The sequence below is a fragment of the Pelophylax lessonae genome (genome assembly GCF_965119305.1).
Source record: "Pelophylax lessonae genome assembly, chromosome: 4".
NCBI classification, from domain to species: Eukaryota; Metazoa; Chordata; class Amphibia; order Anura; family Ranidae; genus Pelophylax; species Pelophylax lessonae.
This window is the reverse complement of record NC_138771.1, coordinates 540,904,108-540,924,890: the sequence shown is the minus strand read 5'-3', so window position 1 is coordinate 540,924,890 and position 20,783 is coordinate 540,904,108.

The following is a 20,783-nucleotide window of genomic DNA, read 5'->3' as shown; positions in this document are numbered from 1 at the left end:
TGTATGGCTACCCCGTGTTATCCAAACTCTGTACAGTGAAAAGTGTAAACCCGTCAAATAAACTGTACACACTATATACAAAATAATAATCCCCAATAAACATATCATCATGATGTTCAAGGCTATATGCATTAAAGTACAATCATATGAACACTGATCATTTAGAGAATTATTTATATTTATTGAGGATTGTTATTTTTATGTACTTATAGTTAAGCTTGGTTCCCACCTACAGGTGGGACCAAGTATGAGCATGTTTTTTCACACACAACAGCAACATGGAAAAGTAATGAAAAAGTCCAGTATAGGGCGCAGGTTTGCAGATGCATGGGGGTGCCCTTGACAATTATTAGAACTGCTGGGCATCGGCTAAAGTGCAGCTCATTTTTGTGCATGTTGGGAAGGCAAGCAATTTTACATGCATTCCTCACAAACATAGATGTGAATGTGAATTTAGCTTTAGAGTGTTTCGTTTATGTGCTGAGTTTAAACTTTTGATTGTACGCAGTTTAGATAATGCAGGGTTAAATACAATAGTCATAAAGTAACTTTACATTATTTGGATATACACAGAGTGCTTGGGGGTGTGCATATTATATTCCTTATAACAGGAGGTTGTTCTCTTTGATCCATACTATTGTATTTTTTATTGTTTTATCTATTAGTGGATGAGTGCAGTAGTTTTTGATTATATCTGAATATTTCTCAGCCCCTAATCCCCCCCAGCTGGCATCCCCCTAAAGCCACTTCATACATCCAGCTGACAGATATCAATTTTAGCTACTGCCTACCTCCCAGCTGAGAGACATGACTTTCCATTCTCTACTTTCCCAACATCCCCACAGACACTGCCTTTGAAAGAAATCCCACCCCAACTGACTCACCCCTACCAACTTTCACCCCCCCCACAACTGCCTCATACCCCCATCCCACTGGTCCATGGGGGGGGCTGCAGTTAACCCCCCCCCCCAACAGGAGGATGGTAAGTGGATAGAGCAGGTGATCAGTGCACCAGGTGGGGGAGATAACTGGAACCAACCTTTTGTGGTTCTGTAGCAGCTGAAAGCCAGCATCTCCTGCTCCAGCTGCTACAGTGAGAGCCAGAAAGAATTGGTTCCAGTTATTTCCCCCATCTGCTGCACTGATCTGAATTTCTCTCACTGCCTGGGCCTCCACCCCCCGCAGCGCTGTCGGCATCCCTCCTTTCCTCTCCCACCCGCAGTAGTTGGGGGCACACATGGAGAAACTCAGGATGGAGAGCAGGAAAGGGGCTGCAAAATGTCATTTACCAGCTCCTTCCTTTTCTAAGTGAACACAGTGAGTGATTGATACTGATCACTCACTGTATTAATCTATAACTGAGCATACTAAACTGTGTTTACTATGCTTCAGTTTATGAATGAACAGGAGCCTCTATGTCCTGTTCATTCATCTGCAGTGCAGCTGAGGCTGCAGAGAAAGGGACTGGGGAATGTGTCCCTTTCTCTTTCTCAAAAGTGAGACTGAAATTCCACCAAAGCCACCCACCAACGTTGTGAAAAACAATTCAAAAAATGATTAAGTTAAATTTAGTTAAAATAAAAAATAAAAAATTAAAAATCAGACTTACAAGTCTAATCAGAATAAAAAGCCACGCCCAATATGTGGCATTAGTTAGCCACACCCACTGTGTGCCACTGTGCACTATGCACCCCACAGGTCACCTTTTCCCTGGTAGGGGCCTACAATGCATTACTTTGCCCATGATGCTGCTTAGGTGGCACTGCCCATGAGAGGCTCCTGGTACCTTTACTGGGTCACCACATTTAAGTCTCCTGCCAAGCTAGGTGGCCCTCCATGTGGGCCTGCCGCATTAAGATAAAAAGCCTTCTGTGTGCAGCGGCCTCCCCAGCCCCCCTAATACTTACCTGAGCCCCATCCCTGTCCAGCGATGTCCACGAGTCCCTCTGCCATCTGGGACTCTGCCTCCTGATTGGCTGAGACACACATTGCCTCCTACGGCTGACAATCAAAGTATGTTGGCCAATGAGAAGAGAGAGGGGGCAAGGCCAAACCACAGCTCGGTGTCTGAATGGACACACGGAGCTGCAGCTTGGCTGCCCCCATAGAAAGCTGCTGACAGAAAGGAAGGAGCTAGGAGCAGAGAAGAAGGACCTGAGAAGGGGAGGATCTGGGCTGCTCTGTGAAAAACCAACTACACAGAGGAGGTAAGTATAATATGAAAGGTATGGTGTAGTGAGTCCTGCGCTGTCTAAACTAGAGCGATTGCAGGGGTTTAAAGGAGACCCCAGATGCTGCTAGTACCGGAACTGGTGACCAAACAGTGTAAGATATATAAACGGTGGGGGGTACTGCGCTTCTGGGTAGGTGAACAATATTAAATAAATAAATAAACTATATCTGGTGTGTGTGCCTATCACAATATATATAGAAGAGAACTATACCATATAAATTAAGTCCATATTCATAGTAAACAATTTAAAATAAAAATAAAAGTGCAATACTCTAAAAACCACTTGCATGTGCTGATGATGCTTTAGTGACAAATAAGGTGCTCAAGTGCATATATATAAAACCAAAGTGTCCTCAGTGCTTCACAAACATATTATATAACGGTCTGGGTGTAAACAAAGTCCAAAATAAATAAAAAAATGAATAAACAGATGTGTTCAAGTGGGTAAGTTAAGTCCACAGGTGCTACTCCTTCACCAAACACCGTGCTGCAAATAGTGGGGTGCTTCTCCTTATCCCCTCAGGGTGTTCTAGCCGCTCACCTTAAAGACTAAGGGTAAAAAGCCTTATCACTAATCCAGGGGGCTCCTCTCCAATTATATGCCGTACTCCACTAGGGTCAGATATCTGGGCTGCTGCGGATGATTTGGCTCCCTCTCCCTCTCCAGACTCTCCACAGTCACAATGGCTCTCAAAACAGAATACTCAAAATAGTGCAGTATGTCTGGATAATGGGTACTTTATTAAAATATCATTAAAACTACTCACATTTGCTGAGTACACAAAGCGCAAAAAGGATAGCGTCGGAGTGGGATCGCAGTCCTCACTTCCGCGATGTGCGTCACTTCCGGTCCGAACGTCCCTACGCGTTACGCCACTTCGGCGTCACGTGGCTTCTTCAGGGGTCGAGCACTCGAGCACCTTATTTGTCACTAAAGCATCATCAGCACATTAAGTGGTTTTTAGAGTATTGCACTTTTATTTTTATTTTAAATTGTTTACTATGAATATGGACTTAATTTATATGGTATAGTTCTCTTCTATATATATTGTGATAGGCACACACACCAGATATAGTTTATTTATTTATTTAATATTGTTCACCTACCCAGAAGCGCAGTACCCCCCACCATTTAGGTAAGTATAATATGTTTGGTTTTTTAAAAAAAAATTAGACTTTACAATCACTTAAATGTTGCATCACAATGATGGCTGCCTTGCAGTGGCCATCTTTAAACCTGGGGGCCCCATGAACCCCTAATGCCCGGGGACCCCATGAGTTGTCAGTCCGCCCCTGACATAGGCAGTCAAAAAGTCAAAGCTGCGTAAATTCCAGTATATACACCGTAGTTTGCCCAAATCAATAAATATTCGCTTATTGAGATTTTTTTTATTAAAGACATGTAGCGAGTCTGGAGTTTATGCCCTTTTAGCCTGATCCATGAGAATGTTGAGGCATGGCCATTCGGTGAGGGTCCAGTTCAGCTACTTTCCCGGCAATGTGGTGGTGGAGAGTGGGGTGACCCCCTAAAATCACAATCACTTCTGCTCCCTGGATACTACTTATGTTTACAACTTATGTTTATTCTGGTTCATGGACTATTTGTGCTGATGACTGTTATTATAAGGTCACTTCATGTGATTTTAATGTTACTGTATATGTGGGTCTTAGCCTTTTAGAAACTTGTGAACATCTGTTTGGTGGTGAGGGGTTCTCACCATCATTGCGCTACTGTGTGTTTTATCATATATACAGTATATCAAGTGCGGAGTGTATGACAGCAGGTAGGATGTACAATCAAAACATAAAAGCTTGTGTAGTCCTCTGTCCATTCAAACCCTCAAATAAGGGGAATGGTGGTACATACAAAGCACATCACCGCACTGTCCAATAGGACCGGGTACCTCAACAACTGGGATACTGACAAAAAATAGCGCTTTTAGAGATCCCTCATGGAGGGATACCCTAGGAAAGAGTTGTAACAGAGGACCAACAATGGTGTAAAATGCAGCAAAAATGTATTAGAAGTGCTGGCATAAAGTGTAAATTACAAAAATGAGTGATAAAATACAACCCAGGCATCCAGTGGAAAACACAAAATAACTCTTGTCAAGACAAGCACATAAAACGGGCCCCAGGCACACACACACATATATTCCATTCAGAATCTCTCAGAAAGCATATGAAAGTATACTTGAATCAACATAGTGGAAATGTCTAAAATTACTTCCCAGTGTATCCAACAAATGGATGTGACACTGGCGTTGATACAGAGCAAATGCTAGAGGAGATTAAATCCGGTCTTCAGATCAGGACAGGAGCAGACATCCCGATAGTGGCTCTTCAAGAGGGCTGGTTAATAGAAACTGGGTTTCACTTAGGGTTCATATCCATATTGGCAGTAAGGTTAGGCCCTGGAAAGAGGATGTTAGCCTCTAGGGTTCACAGTCCAATCAGTCCTATCGCCAGACTCAAGAAGAGCACGGTCTTAGATAATGGGTGAAAGGGTCCCAGTATAGGCAGTGGTCCTCAGCCAGTCTGACACTCGTGGACTAATTTTATTGTAGACACATTCAGTCCATTTGGGACAGCATCGGGAATTAGAGTAACAGCAAGTTTAAGTCAGTGGTCCCAAGGGGTGACTCACCCATCTTCCAGGCTCGGCCACTCTATTCCACTGCATAAGACCCCTTTCAGGTGTCACCGAAAGTCCATCACATCAAAATTCTTATGGCTGGGTAGTCCACATTGCAAGGTTCAAAAGGTCCAATGGCCAAGTAGTGGAGTCCACTCTATGTGATATCCTAGTAAACCGGCGTCCAGAAGTCAAGCCAGAACAGGGAGCGGAGTGTATGACTTGTGGGTAGGATGTACAGGGAGAGGAGTGCAGAGGGCATAAATGTACACGGTGTGAATGAGCCCTAATTTAATACTCCATCACTACAAGGCCCTTGGACAGTGGTATCATCATGCAAAGAGGTAGCAAATACCCCAGAGGTAGAAACTGATGTTAGCCAAAGAAAAACACCTTCCTACCACCTTAATGCACATTCACTCACACTGCCCCCCTCTGTGTCTCCCTGCTAGCTTATCTCCCCATACACATCCTAGAAAGAACTACTGTAGTTTTCATCTCTACCGGCAGGATATCTGAGGCTGGGCAGTTATCTCTCTTCCTGCCTGCACATTTTGGGAACAGCAGCCGGCAGTAGAGAAGGCTCCGCCTCCACCCCTGAGCTCACTCAGCGGCCATCACTAGAACACACTCATTGAGATCGCTGCAGAGGATGAATGGAGGATTCTGGGCAAAGCGGAGACTGGCAAGCACAGGGTTGGCTCTGTGGATAGCAGAACTCTTCTGCAGCTGAAGGAAGCTGGATAGGAGAAGTGGCGGGGGTGGCTTATGGCTGTATATTGAGAAATAAATCTCTCCATATTCCTCCTGCAGTCGCTGAATGCCTGTTCATCCTCCTCTCCCTCCCACAGGTGTTCAGCAGCTGCAGGAGTATTATGGAGGGATCAATTCCTCTATGTGCAGCCATGAGCCTTCCCCGCTGCTCCTCCTATCCAAGCATACAGGGGGGCTGCACGGGCCCCCTGCAGTATGAGGCCAGATCGCAATTCCGACCACTGTAGTTATGCCCCTAGCTTTAACATATCTGATCATGCATTCTGAGCTACTGCTTCTCACTTCTATCAGGCCAGAATTTATGCAGTGACTGTCAAGCAGGACATTATTTTACCTGCACATTGTCAGCATACCTGCAGTGCTAGGTGCTGGAATGTGAACGATGTCAGAATCTAGGCTTTCCCTGTGTTCTCTTCAGACTGCATTAAAGACCTCTTCACACCAGTAGATGTGCAGCATTGTGCATATGACATGCACAATGTTGAGTTGTAACAACAAAATGCAGTGCTTCCAGCTTGTTTTTGTTTTTTTGTGTATTTTTTTTTACCTTTATTTGATGTTATCGAAAACATTTCAATAAACTATGCACAACATCATGTTGCATGTATTGTAATGCATCGTTGTGCGTTCCATTGCATAAGTCAGGAGGCAGGCCAAAGACATCTTCTCCTCATCTTCCTGCCAGCACTTTATTTTCTTTGCTAAACCTTTAAGCTGACCAGCCTCTTGTGCAGAAAAAGGTGGGCAATGCTAGATTCCGATAGATGCAGAACATCTCTGGAGACTCTATAGAGCTGCCAGGAGATCAAGAAAGAATGCCAAACTGTCTCAGAAGACCTGGCAGCTTTGTAAATTAGCAGCCCATCTCCTGAACTTTCTTTCAAACCCTCTAGTTGTAGCACCCTCCTAGGTAGGTGCTAAAGAGGGAGTATTTTTGGCTCAGTCTGCCTATCAGAGGAGCAGCAGGTAAATTTAATATTGCACTCTGCTTAACAGAGAGCAGGATCTGTGAGTTAGGTCTGCTCAATGTGCTCAGTGTGTGATTCATGTGGTCTGGGGGAGTATCCCCACTGGTCCAATGGGCACACAGGCTTTGATACAGCCCCAGTGATTGGCACAGACTACTGTCTCAGTGCATTGTGGGGTGTGTTATAAAAGCCAGGGTCTTTGGCTGGTGAGCGGCTGCCTCCTCTTCTGCAGTGGTTGGTGTATGGTCACAGGCAGTTGGCCTGGTGAGCCAGAAGTGGGGAGCTGAACCCAGAGGTCCAGGAGAGCTGACTAGGAGGAGTTGAGACACTGGAGAACCTGAAAAGCAGTATCATGAGTACAGGGGATCGAGTCTACAGGCCTGACCAGGAAGGGGGACACTCCAGAGTAGAGTAGTCAGAGGACAGGTGCCAGCTGGTGGATAGAAAGGGGGTACTAGGTGTGTGCCCTGAAGGTAAGTGCTAAAGAACAATACCTCAGATTCATTTAGTGGCAGGATGAAGCTGCCGCATTCTCATATAGAAGTCCTCAGCATTGTGAATAGTTCAAGTGTTGGAGTATCCCACTCATCCCTTCTCCCATCCCCATCTAAAATAAAACAACAAAAATAACATCCCCTAGACTGTTCATTGACTGAGCCAGGAAAGTAAAGTGTTGAGATTCTGCATGCAGTTGCTATCGGTAACCCAGGGGGAAAAGAAAGGTGAGAAATTCAGCAGCCCTCAAGAGGGCAGTGCTACATAGTGATGGCACCAGCCTTGAGGTCCCTGGTAAAGTGAATTATATTACCAAAATTATATTTTGCAATTTATCTCCAAGCAGGCCACATGGACAAGTAAGTGTAGCAGGATTTCCAGGCATTGAGCCTGATGTGGGTCTGCCATGGTTACCGGAAGTACCAGCAGCCCCTTTAAGCTGAATACCCAAGTGTGAGATTTGAGTCAAAGACCAGTCCGGCATCTTTGGTTTGTTTTGTTTATTTTATATTGGGGATGGGAGAAGGGAATGACAGGGATACTCCTCTGGCTCAACTAGGTACAAATGGGACACTTTAAAGAAAAATGCCTTTCAGCGCTGTCTTGATGCTGGCTGCATGCCGACCAACGCTTGCTGACGCTTGAAAAACCCAAAGTTGCTGAACTGTACTTAAACTTGACTTCTGACACTCTGGTTAGCTCAAAAGTCCTGAACACTGCTCCCTCCAGTGCTTGCTGACTGAGGTAGCCTCTGTATACTGCTTCTGCTGCTGCAACGCTCAACACTGTACACTGCACACTGCACGCTGTACACTTTAACACTTCAGGGTCCAACTGCTGGTGCCCCCTCTGTACTTCAGGGTCCTCTCACTAGGCACCCCCTCTACACTTCAGGGTCCTCTGACTAGGCACTTCTGGGTCCTTACACTGGCACCTTCTTTGCTCTTCAGGGTCAACACTGGCACCCCCTTTACACTTGCTCCTGCACCGGCTAGCTAGGTCCTGGATCCCCACGACCTTCACCAGAGTGGTCCCCTCTCTCTCTAGGCAGACCCCCAGAGGCAGTTTGCAGTACTCACAAACTGGGAATGCTTTCCTGAAACTGGACCTCTCTCAGCTCTGCTGGTCCTCTGCACCAGATCCTCTCTGCAGCTCAGCTCAGCCTTCTGTCCCCTCTCACTAGGCAAGCCGCTTGGGACACCCAATTCCTCTGACAGGAGGAGAGACAGACGCACTCTCCCTCCTGGGACTCTGCTTCCCGTTAAAGATGCAGCGCCATGTGCTCCCCTCAAACTTATATCCACTCCCAGAATCCTGTGCAGCAGAATCTGCCTTTCTGGGGTAGATACAGGCCTGAGTGTGCCATTGGCTGGGTTTCCTCCAATGCCCAATGAAAACCCTCTCATAGAGCACAGTGGGGAGACTCCCCAATCTCAACAGCCACACCTGGGAGACATGACAGCCCAGCTGAAAATCATGGCCCTGCTGATATGCAGACAAGGCCCACTATACTTTACCTAGCACCTACCTTGTGGGGTGCTACATCAGCATAAAGTATACATAGCAAAATACACGTATGTTTTTAAAAATAAACTTGCAACCAAACAATGACAACCAGTTCACTTTATGGGAGGGACCAACAATAGGCTGTCCTTTCTAATCAATCCCAACTGTCCCTGATTTGGAGGGACTGTCCCTTATTTGGAGGGACTGTCCCTCATTTGGAACACAACTCATGTGTCCATCATTACTCCTCAAATGCCCCACTTTTGGTTTTAACTTAACAATCTGTGTAAATAAACATTCTGTTTAACTGCCAAAGCTTTTGATATTGCACTAACTATTTCATCCTTCCTTCATATTATTGTATTGGTTACTCTTAAATGCTGATATAAGGGAAAATTAGTAGCAGGAAAAGTCCCAGTGGGCAGCCATTCTTGCACATTAAAGTATCTCTGATCAGAGATGTGGCTGGAAAATGTCCACAGGGGAAATATTAATATTATGTGCTAAAAAGAGCTAAATCTTTCACATCTCAGCAGGTAAGGGGGTTACTTACTTTTCTTGTGCTCCTCTATAGCCCTGATTCACCAAATACATATTACACAGAATCCTCACAATGCAGCACTCAGTGCCAGTGTAGCTGAGGCCCACCAGACAGGGTGAAAGGAGAATGCACAATCCTAAGTACCGTAAGTTTCGACTCGCTCAGTAAGTTGAAAGTTAAAAAGAAATTTCAGGGGATCTAGCAACAGATTAAGCAAAAAGGTAAGTATAACTTGTTCCTGTAAAGTAAACATGTTACTCTGCTTAACATGAGAAAACCATATTTACATTTACAACTCAGAATTAAACACAGTTCTCCTTTAAGGCCATTTGGGCCACCTAATGGCCACTATCACAATATTACATGGATTTATTAATGGATTCTGAGAATAAAATGTGCTTGGCTGGGAGCCTCAAGTATTTCACTTTCCTAAGATCATAGATGTGCACAGCCCATTGCATTAGGGTGTACACCCTAAAGCTCAAACACACATGCCTTTTTCTGCAGCCTCAGCTGCACTGGACAGTGAATGAATGGGAAGTGCCCTGTGCTGAGTGGCTTCCTATTCATTCACAAACTGAAGCATACTAAACACAATTTACTATGCTTCAGTTATGATTGAACACAGTGAGTTAGTGTGTTCACTATGTTCATTTGGAAAAGGAAGGGGCTGGTAAATTAGAAATTGAGTATCCCCCCCCCCCCATTCTCAATCCTGAAACATCCCCTGCAGCAGCTGGGGGAAGAGGAAAGAAAAGGAGGGAAGCCAGCAGCACTGAGGTGGGGGGACGCAACATGAGAGGGAGCCCAGGCAGTAGGAGGAATTGGCAATTAGGGTATGCCCAGGCACATCTGGTACACCCCCCTGCCCACGCCTATGCCTAAGATGGTGTTTTGCCATTTTTCATTCTGATTTTTTTTTATGTAAGATATTTATTTTATTATCAGAACATTTTAATCTCTTGCATATTGACTCTGTTATAAAACCTTACATTTCTAGCTGTTTTTAATTTGACAAAAAGTAAAAGAACATTAAATTGTTGAATTTTAGGACATGTTTTCAAACCCTTCCCGGGGTGAAACAAGAAATGAATAAGTGAAGACAAACTTATGGCATCAAGTCATACAACTCCCTGTGCTGGTCTGTATTAATAACAGGATCCTAGTAATTGAACATCTCCTACCACATGTAAACAGTGGCTCACATTAATTACTACAACACTCATCTCAAATGGCATAGACAGGGAGTTCTCAAATGAACCTAGTTATCTCTTTTCTAGCAGAGTGACCTTAAGCAAGGCCTTTGTGTAAGTCATTTACTATCCTGTCTTGTGAAGGCAGCTAGAACAAAGATAGTGCACCATTCCAAGGCATTAGCTTCTACCCATGTCTTAAGGAATTTAGATAAATGTGACTAGTCTTCACAAAGGGTAGAAATGTTCAGCAGGAACTCAGCGTATCAGTAATTGTATGTAATAAATATTACTATAGAATCTGACATTGCAAGCTTGCACAGAAATTAAAAGATTGTGGTGGCAATTCACAAAGGCACATGCAGAGACAGGGCAGAATACGTGGAATGGGCAATGAGATAGAACTAAATTCATTTCAGGCAATGGTATCCTTGAATACTTTATACTAGTGGTCCTAAATGGAACTGCTTAACCACTTGCTGACCAGCCGCCGTACTTTTACGGCGGCAGGTCGGCTCTGTCCTGCGCAATGACGTACCCGTACGTCGCTTCATGAGACAGGTGATCAAATACCACCTAAGGAAAGGTCTATTTGTGGGGAAAAAAGGACATCAATTTTATTTGGGTACAGCGTCTCACAACCGCACAATTGTCAGGTAAAATAACGCAGTGCCGTATCGCAAAAAATGGCCTGGTCATTAGGGGGTAAAACCTTCCAGTCCTGAAGGGGTTAAAGCGTAACTCCATTGTGTTTTCTATTTTTATTTTTAGTTCTGGATATGTGAAAGCCAGGGGAAGAATGTTTGGTTGCAGGGGTGAATTTGGCTCCCCTCATCCCTGTTTTCTAAGTCAGTACTAATAAGGTATGCTGAGCTGATGGACCTGAGCGGACATACTGTACAGTACTTCACCATTTAGGCATTGTTCTGTTTCAAATACTGCTTTATGCATTGACATACCTCTTGTTTGTCTGGACAGTAGTCACCTGCTGACTTGGCACCATCCACAGGTAGCTTAACTCTTCAACAAGACAAGAAGTAAAACGCAATGTCACTTCAGCTAATTGCAGTTCAGAATAAACAGGAGAGTGGGGACAGAGGTAGATATCAATTTACTTAGTAAACAAGTTGTAGTGGGCCAAGACTGCCACTAGATATCAGCATATTACAAAACAATTGTAGGCCAATGCAGCATAGAAAAATGATGTAAAAGTGGGCAGAACAGGCATTGATCAAAGTGGAACCCACAGTCAATAACACATGCTGGGCATTATAAAGGAACCTGCTTCCTGTGTAAACCTGCTGTGAGCACAGTGTCTAGAAGAGGGAAATCTTTCAGTACTAACTTTCTTCACAACTTAGATTTGTATATTAAAATGCCAGTGTCTTGATCTCCAGCCAGCACTAATGCAGTATTCTAATGCCAGTCAGCCAGAGTCAGTGTCTTGATGACCAGACACACCAGTCGAGTGTTATAATACCAGTGCCAGTGTCCTAATTGTCAACCAAAATCAGTACAGTGTTCTAGTACCTGTGTCAGCCATCATCAGTGTCCTGATCACCAGCCAGGACCAGTTATCCGTATTCTAGTATAATTGTAAGCCAGTGCCAGTGTCTTAGTCGCCAACCACACCAGTACCAGTGTTCTAGTACCAGTGTCAGCCTGAGCCAGCATCCTGATCACCACCTAGCATGAATACCAGTGTTCCAATACCAGTGCCAGCTAACACCAGTGTCCTGATCACCTGCTGCATCAGTGCCCCTCAGTTAAATCGTTTGTTACCCCAACACATTTATATTCCTGATAAGTGCTTGCGGTACCATGTACTTGTATGAGAATGTATCATGTTCTCTGGGTATTGCTTCCTTTGTGTGAAATCCCTGGTATTCCTCACAGTCCATCTGCTTGCCTATTAAAAGCTGATCACACTAAGCAGGAGAACACACCATGGTGAGATCTCTAGCTATGCTGGGAACGCAGTATGCTCTCCTCCAATTATCATACTTGTCCTGACACGCTCCGGCTGCACAGACATTCACTGACAAGCTCAGTGTACTGCTGCTTCTCCTCCCCCTAGCTTTTATGCAGCTGAGAACAGAGGGAATGCAATCACTTATAAAAAAGGGAAAAAAGGTATTTATAATGTTTTTTTTTTTATCTATACAAAAATGTTTTGCATTTCATTTCTATTTTAAACTAAATAAGTTGTTTACAAGGTGGTCATTTACAATCACTTTAAGCTGTAAAAAAAGTTTCACATGTGAGTTAGGCAACTCTATTCTGACAACTTTATGAAAAAATACATTTTATTTTGTTTCTTCATTTTACAAAAATTGTGGCAAAAAAATTAAATATTCAGAAAAATTCAAAAAACTCATCATGCCTTGAGATCTCACCTCTCCCAAAAAAAAAAAAAATACGCTCATAAAATCGACACATCTGTGTAAAAAAAACAAAAAAACAAAATGTGTCATTACATTTTATAACATAACACTTTCTTCATTTTCAAAAATATTGGAAAAAAATTAGATTTACAAAATTCTCCCCATGCCACTTACAAATTTACTTCAGGGCATCTACTTTATAAAAAGGGGTCATTTTGGGGGTATTTATACTGATCTGGCATTTTAAGGCCATCAGGAAATGTGATAGGTAGTCAGAACATTAAGGCTGATACATTTCAAATATTTAACCACTTGCCGACCTGAAAGATGGCTACAGCATGGTTGTCCAGTTCTGGGAAGGCATCCATAGAAGTCCTCTTAGAACCCCTGCCTCTTGCGCACCTCCTGCTGCATGCTTCGGGCATGCTCTGTGACTGCTGTGTCCTTCAGACACAAGTGATCACAGATCAGGGTAAAGGGCCATTCACAGTTGCCCTTTACACGTGATGAGCTGTGAATGGACACAGCTGATTACATGGTAAACAGACTTGCTGGTTATCAGTAGTCCTTTCTTTTCCCGCTGTGTCTGTGGGAGGAAAGGAGATCCATTAACCAGCAAGCCTTTCAACACATTGTTTACACTGATAATCAGGGCACTGATCATCAGTGCCCTGATTATCTGCAACCCCACCAGTGCCAATCATTGCTGCCTATCAGTGCCCATCAGTGCCACCTCATCACTATCCATCATTGCCCATCATTGCAGACCCATCAGTGAAGAAGAAAAATTACTTTTTTGCAAAATTTTATAACAGAAACTACTATTTCAAAATGTTCAGTATTTTTTCATGTGTTTTTCAGCAAAAAATAAAAAACCCAGCGGTGGTTGAATACCATTAAAAAAAGAGCTCTATCTATCTAAAAAAAAAATGATAAAAATTTCATTTGAGTACAGTGTAGCATGACTGCGAAATTGTCATTGAAAATGCAACAGCACTGAAAATTTACATTTACATTATATTACAATTACTGTCTTCTTTTGCTACAAAGATTGTGGAAAAAAGTTAGATTTGTAAAATATTCATCATGCATCTTACAAAATTGTTTGGGGTGTCTGCTTTCCAAAAAGGGGTCATTTTGAGGATTTTTATACTGTCCTGCCATTTTAGGACCTCAAAAAATGTAATAGGCAGTGAAAATGTCAAAGCTAATAGATCTTAAACATGTAAATTTAAAAAATATATGTATATATATATATATGTGTATATATATATATATACATATATATATATATATATATACTGTATATACACAGTATCTCACAAAAATGAGTACACCCCTCGCATTTTTGCAAATATTTTATTATACCTTTTCATGTTACAACACTTAAGAAATTACACTTTGCTAGAATGTAAAGTAGTGAGTGTACAGCTTGTATAACAGTGTAAATTTGCTGTCCCCTCAAAATAACTCAACACACAGCTGTTAATGAGTAAACTGCTGGCAACAAAAGTGAATAAACACTCACAAAAGTGAGTGAAAATGGGCAAAATGGGCCCAAAGTGTCAATATTTTGTGTGGCCACAATTATTTTCCAGCACTGCCTTAACCCTCTTGGGCATGGAGTTCACCAGAGCTTCACAGGTTACCACTAAAGTCCTCTTCCACTCTTCCTTGACGACATCACAGAGCTGGTGGGTGTTAGAGACCTTGAGCTCCTCCACCTTCCATTTGAGGTTGCCCCACAGATGCTCATTAGGGTTTAGGTCTGAAAACATGCTTGGCCAGTTTATCACCTTTACCCTCAGCTTCTTTAGCAAGGCAGTGGTCATCTTGGAGGTGTGTTTGGGGTCATTATCTTGTTGGAATACTGCCCTGCGACCCAGTTCCTGAAGGGAGGGAATCGTGCTCTGCTTCAGTATGTCACAGTACATATTGGCATTCATGGTTCCCTCAATGAACAGTAGCTCCCCAGTGCCAGGAGCACTCATGCAGCCTCAGACCATGACACTCCCACCACCATGCTTGACTGTAGGCAAGAAACACTTGTCCTTGTACTCACCTTGTTGTCATCTGGCTACCGCCACACACGATGGACACCATCTGAACCAAATAAGTTTATCTTGGTCTCATCAGACCACAGGACATGGTTACAGTGATCCATGTCTTTAGTCTGCTTGTCTTCAGCAAACTGTTTGCAGGCTTTCTTTTGCATCATCTTTAGAAGAGGCTTCCTTCTGGGACAACAGCCATGCAGACCAATTTAATGCAGTGTGCGGCCTATGGTCTAAGCACTAGCTGATCCCCCACCCCTTCAACCTCTGCAGCAATGCTGGCAGCACTCATATGGCTATTTCCCAAAGACAACCTCTAGATATGACACTGAACAAGTGCACTCAACCTCTTTGGTCGACCATGGCAAGGCCTGTTCTGAGTGGAACTTGTCCTGTTAAACCGCTGTATGGTCTTGGCCACCGTGCTGCAGCTCAGTTTCAGGATCTTGGCAATCTTCTTATAGGCCATCTTTATGTAGAGCAACAATTCTTTTTTCCAGATTCTCAGGAAGTGTTTTTCCATGAGGTGCCATGTTGAACTTCCAGTGACCAGTATGAGAGAGTGAGAACGATACCACCAAACTTAACACACCTGCTCCCCATTCGCACCTGTGACTAACGAGTCACATGACACTGGGGAGGGAAAATAGTTAATTGGGCCCAATTTGGACATTTTTACTCAGGGGTGTATTCACTTTTGTTGCCAGCAGTTTAGACATTAATGGCTGTGTGTTGAGTTATTTTGAGGGGACAGAAAATTTACACTGTTATACAAGCTGTACTCTTTACATTGTAGCAAAGTGTCATTTATTTAGTGTTATCAAATAAAAAGATATAATAAAATATTTACAAAAATGTGAGGGGTGCACTGAGATACTGTATATAACATATATATATATATATATATATATATATATATATATATATAGATATAGAGATAGATAGATAGATAGATAGATAGATAGATAGATAGATAGATAGATAGATAGATAGATAGATAGATAGATAGATAGATAGATAGATAGATAGATAGATAGATAGATAGATAGATAGATAGATAGATATATATATATATACTGTATATATATATATATATATATATATATATATATATATATATATATTGTAACAGGACGTCAAGTAAATGTGACAGGAAGTCAGGTAAATCTGTGAGTGTTGTCACAGATCGGAGATACAATTCACCAATTACTATAGGGTGTCGGCTGCAGAAGCCAGCAGAAAGGTCTAAAGACGTTGAACAGACTTCAGCTGTTCAGAATGAGGACGTTAAGGCTTCTATAATTTGTCCAAAGGAAGTCTATGGAGGCTGCCTCCGGAAGCTGTCTCCTGAAGCCGTGTGGGCTGGGAGAAGGAGGACAGTCAGACGTGTGCCTCCCGACAAGCTGTGTGAGCATGGGAGAAGACCCCCTGAAGTGATGTGCGCTAAGGAGGGTAACCAGTTGTGAAGACTTCTCAAAGGTGAGAAAACAAACTATTTCTATGTGGAAGAAATAAAGGAATGTTTGCCATGTGAAGAGACAAGCAAAGAGACATTCTCATTGTGAAGAGTAAAGGGACCTGTTAAATGAACATGTGCTGTGTGAAGAGATAAAACATGGACTGTTGAGTATCCGCTGTAGGATAAGAAAGTCTGCCCAACAGTAGGTTGGGGACAGACTCTTAGGTAGGTTCCAGTGTGAGAAGGTAGCCGCCCACAGAGGCAAGGATTTATTTTGGTATTTTTATTTTATTTTGCTGTTTTTGACGCTTGCAGTCTGGTGAAGAAAACTGCATTAATAAACCAAACTGTTGTTTGCAAGCACTTATCGGCTATCTCTCTGTGAAAACGCACCCCCCAAGGGGTCATCCACACCCGCCACCGAGCTAATCCCTTACAATATATATATATATACATATATATATATATATATATATATATATGTTGGGATAGTGATCTGGTAAATTAAGTAGCTTGGACCCTATAGAGGTTGCACAGGCAGTCCAACTCTTTCAGGATGGCACATCAATATGTACCATAGCCAAAAGGTTTGGTGTGTCTCCCAGCAGAGTCTCAGGAGCATGGAGGAGATTCCAGGAGAGAGGCAGTTACTCTAGGAAAGCTGGACAAGGCCATAGAAGGCCAGAAACCCATCAGCCGGACTGGTATCTGCTCCTTTGTGCAAGGAGGAACAGGATGAGCACTGTCAGAGCCCTACAAAAATGACCTCCAGAAGCCCACTGGTGTGAATGTCTCTGACCAAACAACCATAAATAGACTTCCTGTGGGTGGCCTGAGGGCCTGAAGTCCTCTAGTGGGCTATGTGCTCACTGCTCAACATTGTGGAGCTTGATTAGCATATGCCATTGAACACCAGAATTGGCAGGTCTGCCACTGGCGCCTTGTGTTTTTCACAGATGAGAGCAGGTTTGCCCTGAGCACATGTGACAGATGTGAAAGGGTCTAGAGAAGCCGTGGAGAAGGTTATGCTGCCTGTAACTTCGTTCAGCATAACTGGTTTGGTGGTAGGTCAGTAAAGGTCTGAGGATGCATATCCATGGAAGGACACACAGACCTCTACAGGCTAGACAATGGCACCCTGACTGTCATTAGGTATCGGGATGGGTTCCCCCTGTTCCACGACAATGCCTAGCCTCATGTGGCGAGAGTATGCAGCCAGTTCCTGGAGGATGAAGGAATTGATTCCATTGAATGGCCCCCACGCTCGCCTGACCTAAATCCAATAGTATACCTCTGAGACATTATGTTTCGGTCTATCCGATGCCGCCAGGTTGCACCTTAGTCCATTTAGGAGCTCAGTGGTGCCCTAGTTCAAATCTGGGAGGAAATACCCAAGGACACCTTCTGTCATCTCATTAGGAGCATGCCCCGACATTGCCAGCCATGCATACAAGCACGTGGGAGCCATACAAACTATTGAGTACAACTTTGAGTTGCTGCAATGAAATTTCAGAAAAATGGACTAGCCTACTGCATAAACCCAGTCAATATCAGTATAGATATCCAGCATGATATTTTTCCCCATTGCGATCTGATGTGTTTTCAAAGTGTTCCTTTAATTGTATTGAGCAGTGTATATCTTTTCATGTGACAACACTGAAGAAATGACATTTTGCTACGATGTAAAGTAGTGAGTGTACAGCCTGTATAACAGTGTAAATGTACTGCCTTTGCAAAATAACTCAACACACACAGCCATTAATGTCTAAACCACTGGCAACAAAAGTTAATACACCTCTAAGTGAAAATGTCCAAATTAGGCCCAATTAGCCATTTTCCCTCCCCAGTGTCATGTGTCTCGCTAGTGTTACAAGGTCTCAGGTGTGAATGGGAAGCAGGTGAGGTAAATTTGGTGTTATTGCTTTCACTCTCTCATACTAGTCACTGGAAGTTCAACATGGCACCTCATGGCAAAGAACTCTCTAAAGATCTGAAAAAAACGAATTGTTGCTCTAGATAAAGATACCTATGCTATAAGAAGATTGCCAAGACCCTGAAAAGGGAGCTACAGCACAGTGGCCAAGACCATACAGTGGTTTAACAGGACAGGTTCCACTCAGAACAGGCCTCGCTGTGTTTCACCAAAGAAGTTGAGTGCACATGCTCATCGTCATATCCAAAGGTTGTCTTTGGGAAATAGACATATGAGTGCTGCCAGCATTGCTGCAGAGGTTGAAAGGGTGAGGATCAGCTTGTCAGTGCTCAGACCATATGCCGCACACTGCATCAAATCAGTCTGCATGGCTGTCGCCCCAGAAGGAAGCCTCTTCCTAAGGATGATGCACAAGAAAGCCCGCAATCAGTTTGCTGAAGACAAGTAGACTTAGGACATGGATTACTGATGAGACCAAGATAAACTTATTTGGTTCAGATGGTGTCAAGCGTGTGTGGCGGCAACCAGGTGAGGAGTACAAAGACAAGTGTGTCTTGCCTACAGTTAAGTATGGTGGTGGTAGTGTCATGGTCTGGGGCTGCATGAGTGCTACCGGCACTGGGGAGCTACCATTCATTGAGGGAAACATGAATGTTAACATGTACTGTGACATACAGAAGCAGAGCATGATCCCCTCCCTTCAGGAACTGGATTGCCGGGCAGTATTCCAACAAGATAACGACCCCAAACACACCTCCAAGACCACCACTGCCTTGATAAAGAAGCTGAGGGTAAAGGTGATTGACTGGCCAAGCATGTCTCCAGACACAAACCCTATTGAGCATTTGGGGAGCATCCTCAAACGGAAGGAGGATGAGCGCAAGTTCTCTAACATCCACTAGCTTCGTGATGTCATCATGGAGGAGTGGAAGAGGACTCCAGTGGCAACCTATGAAGCTCTGGTTAATTCCATGCCCAAGAGGGTTATGACAGTGCTGGGAAAAATGGTGGCCACACAAATTATTGACACTTTGGGCTCAATTTGGACATTTACACTTAGGGGTGTACTCACTTTTGCTGCCAGCAGTTTAGACATTAATGGCTGTGTTTTGAGTTATTTTGAGGGGACAGTAAACTTACACTGTCATACAAGCTGTACACTCACTACTTTATATTGTAGCAAAGTGTTATTTCTTCAGTGTTGACACATGAAAAGATATAATAAAATATTTACAAAAATGGGAGAGGTGTACTCACTTTTGCGAGATACTGTACCATAGTTGTATACTCTACAACTTTTACACAGGCTAAATAATGTATACCTTTTTTTTACCAAAGAAATGTAGCATAATTAATTTTAGCCCAATTATATGAAGAAATAGTGTTTATTTCATATGTTTTATAACAGAAAGTAAGAAAGTACATTTTGTTTTTTTTCTTTTCTTCAAAATGTTTAGTCTTTTTTCCTAATACAGTAAAAAATAAAACCAACCCATTGCAACTAAAAGAAAACTCTTTCTATCTCAAAAAAGGATATAAAATAAATTTGGGTACAGTGTGGCAAGGGGGATACAATTTGAGGTGGTAAAACTCACTCACCAGGTTGCTCTGCCCCTATGTGTTGAAATGCAAGATTTTTAATATTTAGCCTGGACTATACCTTTAAGGGGTCAGGCTGCGGCAGGTGTAGAAAGGGTAGTAGTACAACTGTCTATGTAATGTTCAGTCATCTGTCCATGAATCAGATCTGTGTTCTTATTTGGCACTCCAAAAACTGGTATAGCGAGGCATTGCAGCTGCTGAAGAAGTGTTTTTTTGGCTATACGAAGTCTCATTTTCCAGGCACTCAGCACTGCAATCAGAGACTGAAGCAGTTGCTTTAAAGTACTCCCACAGTGCTTACCGTGAGCTATTACTGCTCAACAAATTTACACTCCTCTTCATCCGGTATGATCCGCACATGGAGAGAAATCACCCTTGTCTTCATTTATATGGCTGGCCCACTACATTAAATTGCACCTGTGCTTAGAAATGAACTGCTGAACTGCAACACGACAAAGCCAAGCAGCAGTTTAATACAATACTACAGGAGGGCTGAGCTGGTGATGGGAAATTCATGGTGTGCATTGACACACTGCTGCGTTTTTACTGGCCAGGATATACTGTAAAATTCCATTCTTCAGACCCTTTATTTATTTTTCTGTACTATTCTGCCATACATAGAAAATGGTCCTTGAACTGCTGAGAGATTTGAAAGGTGTAAATATTTTGTGACATGTCATTTTTTTTCAGGACTGTTTTCATTTTTGGTTAGTTGACAAAATGTGTACTTGTTTTAAGGATTTGTCAGTTAGGCAAAATTAAAGCCAGATATAAGAAATTAAAGGAATACGGTTTTGTGTGTAGTATTATATCATTAAATGTATTTTTTTCTCAAATCAAATGTATTTTTATATATGCCAGCAGTGTAAGTTGCTGGCTTCGATTGGGTATCAGAATCATGCTAAAACTGATAGAAGAGAAAGCAGTGGAAGGAGCCAGTCAGTTGTGTTTCAGAACCTATGTGCTATCATGGAGAATGATGATAGGAGGAGAGGGCATATTTAGA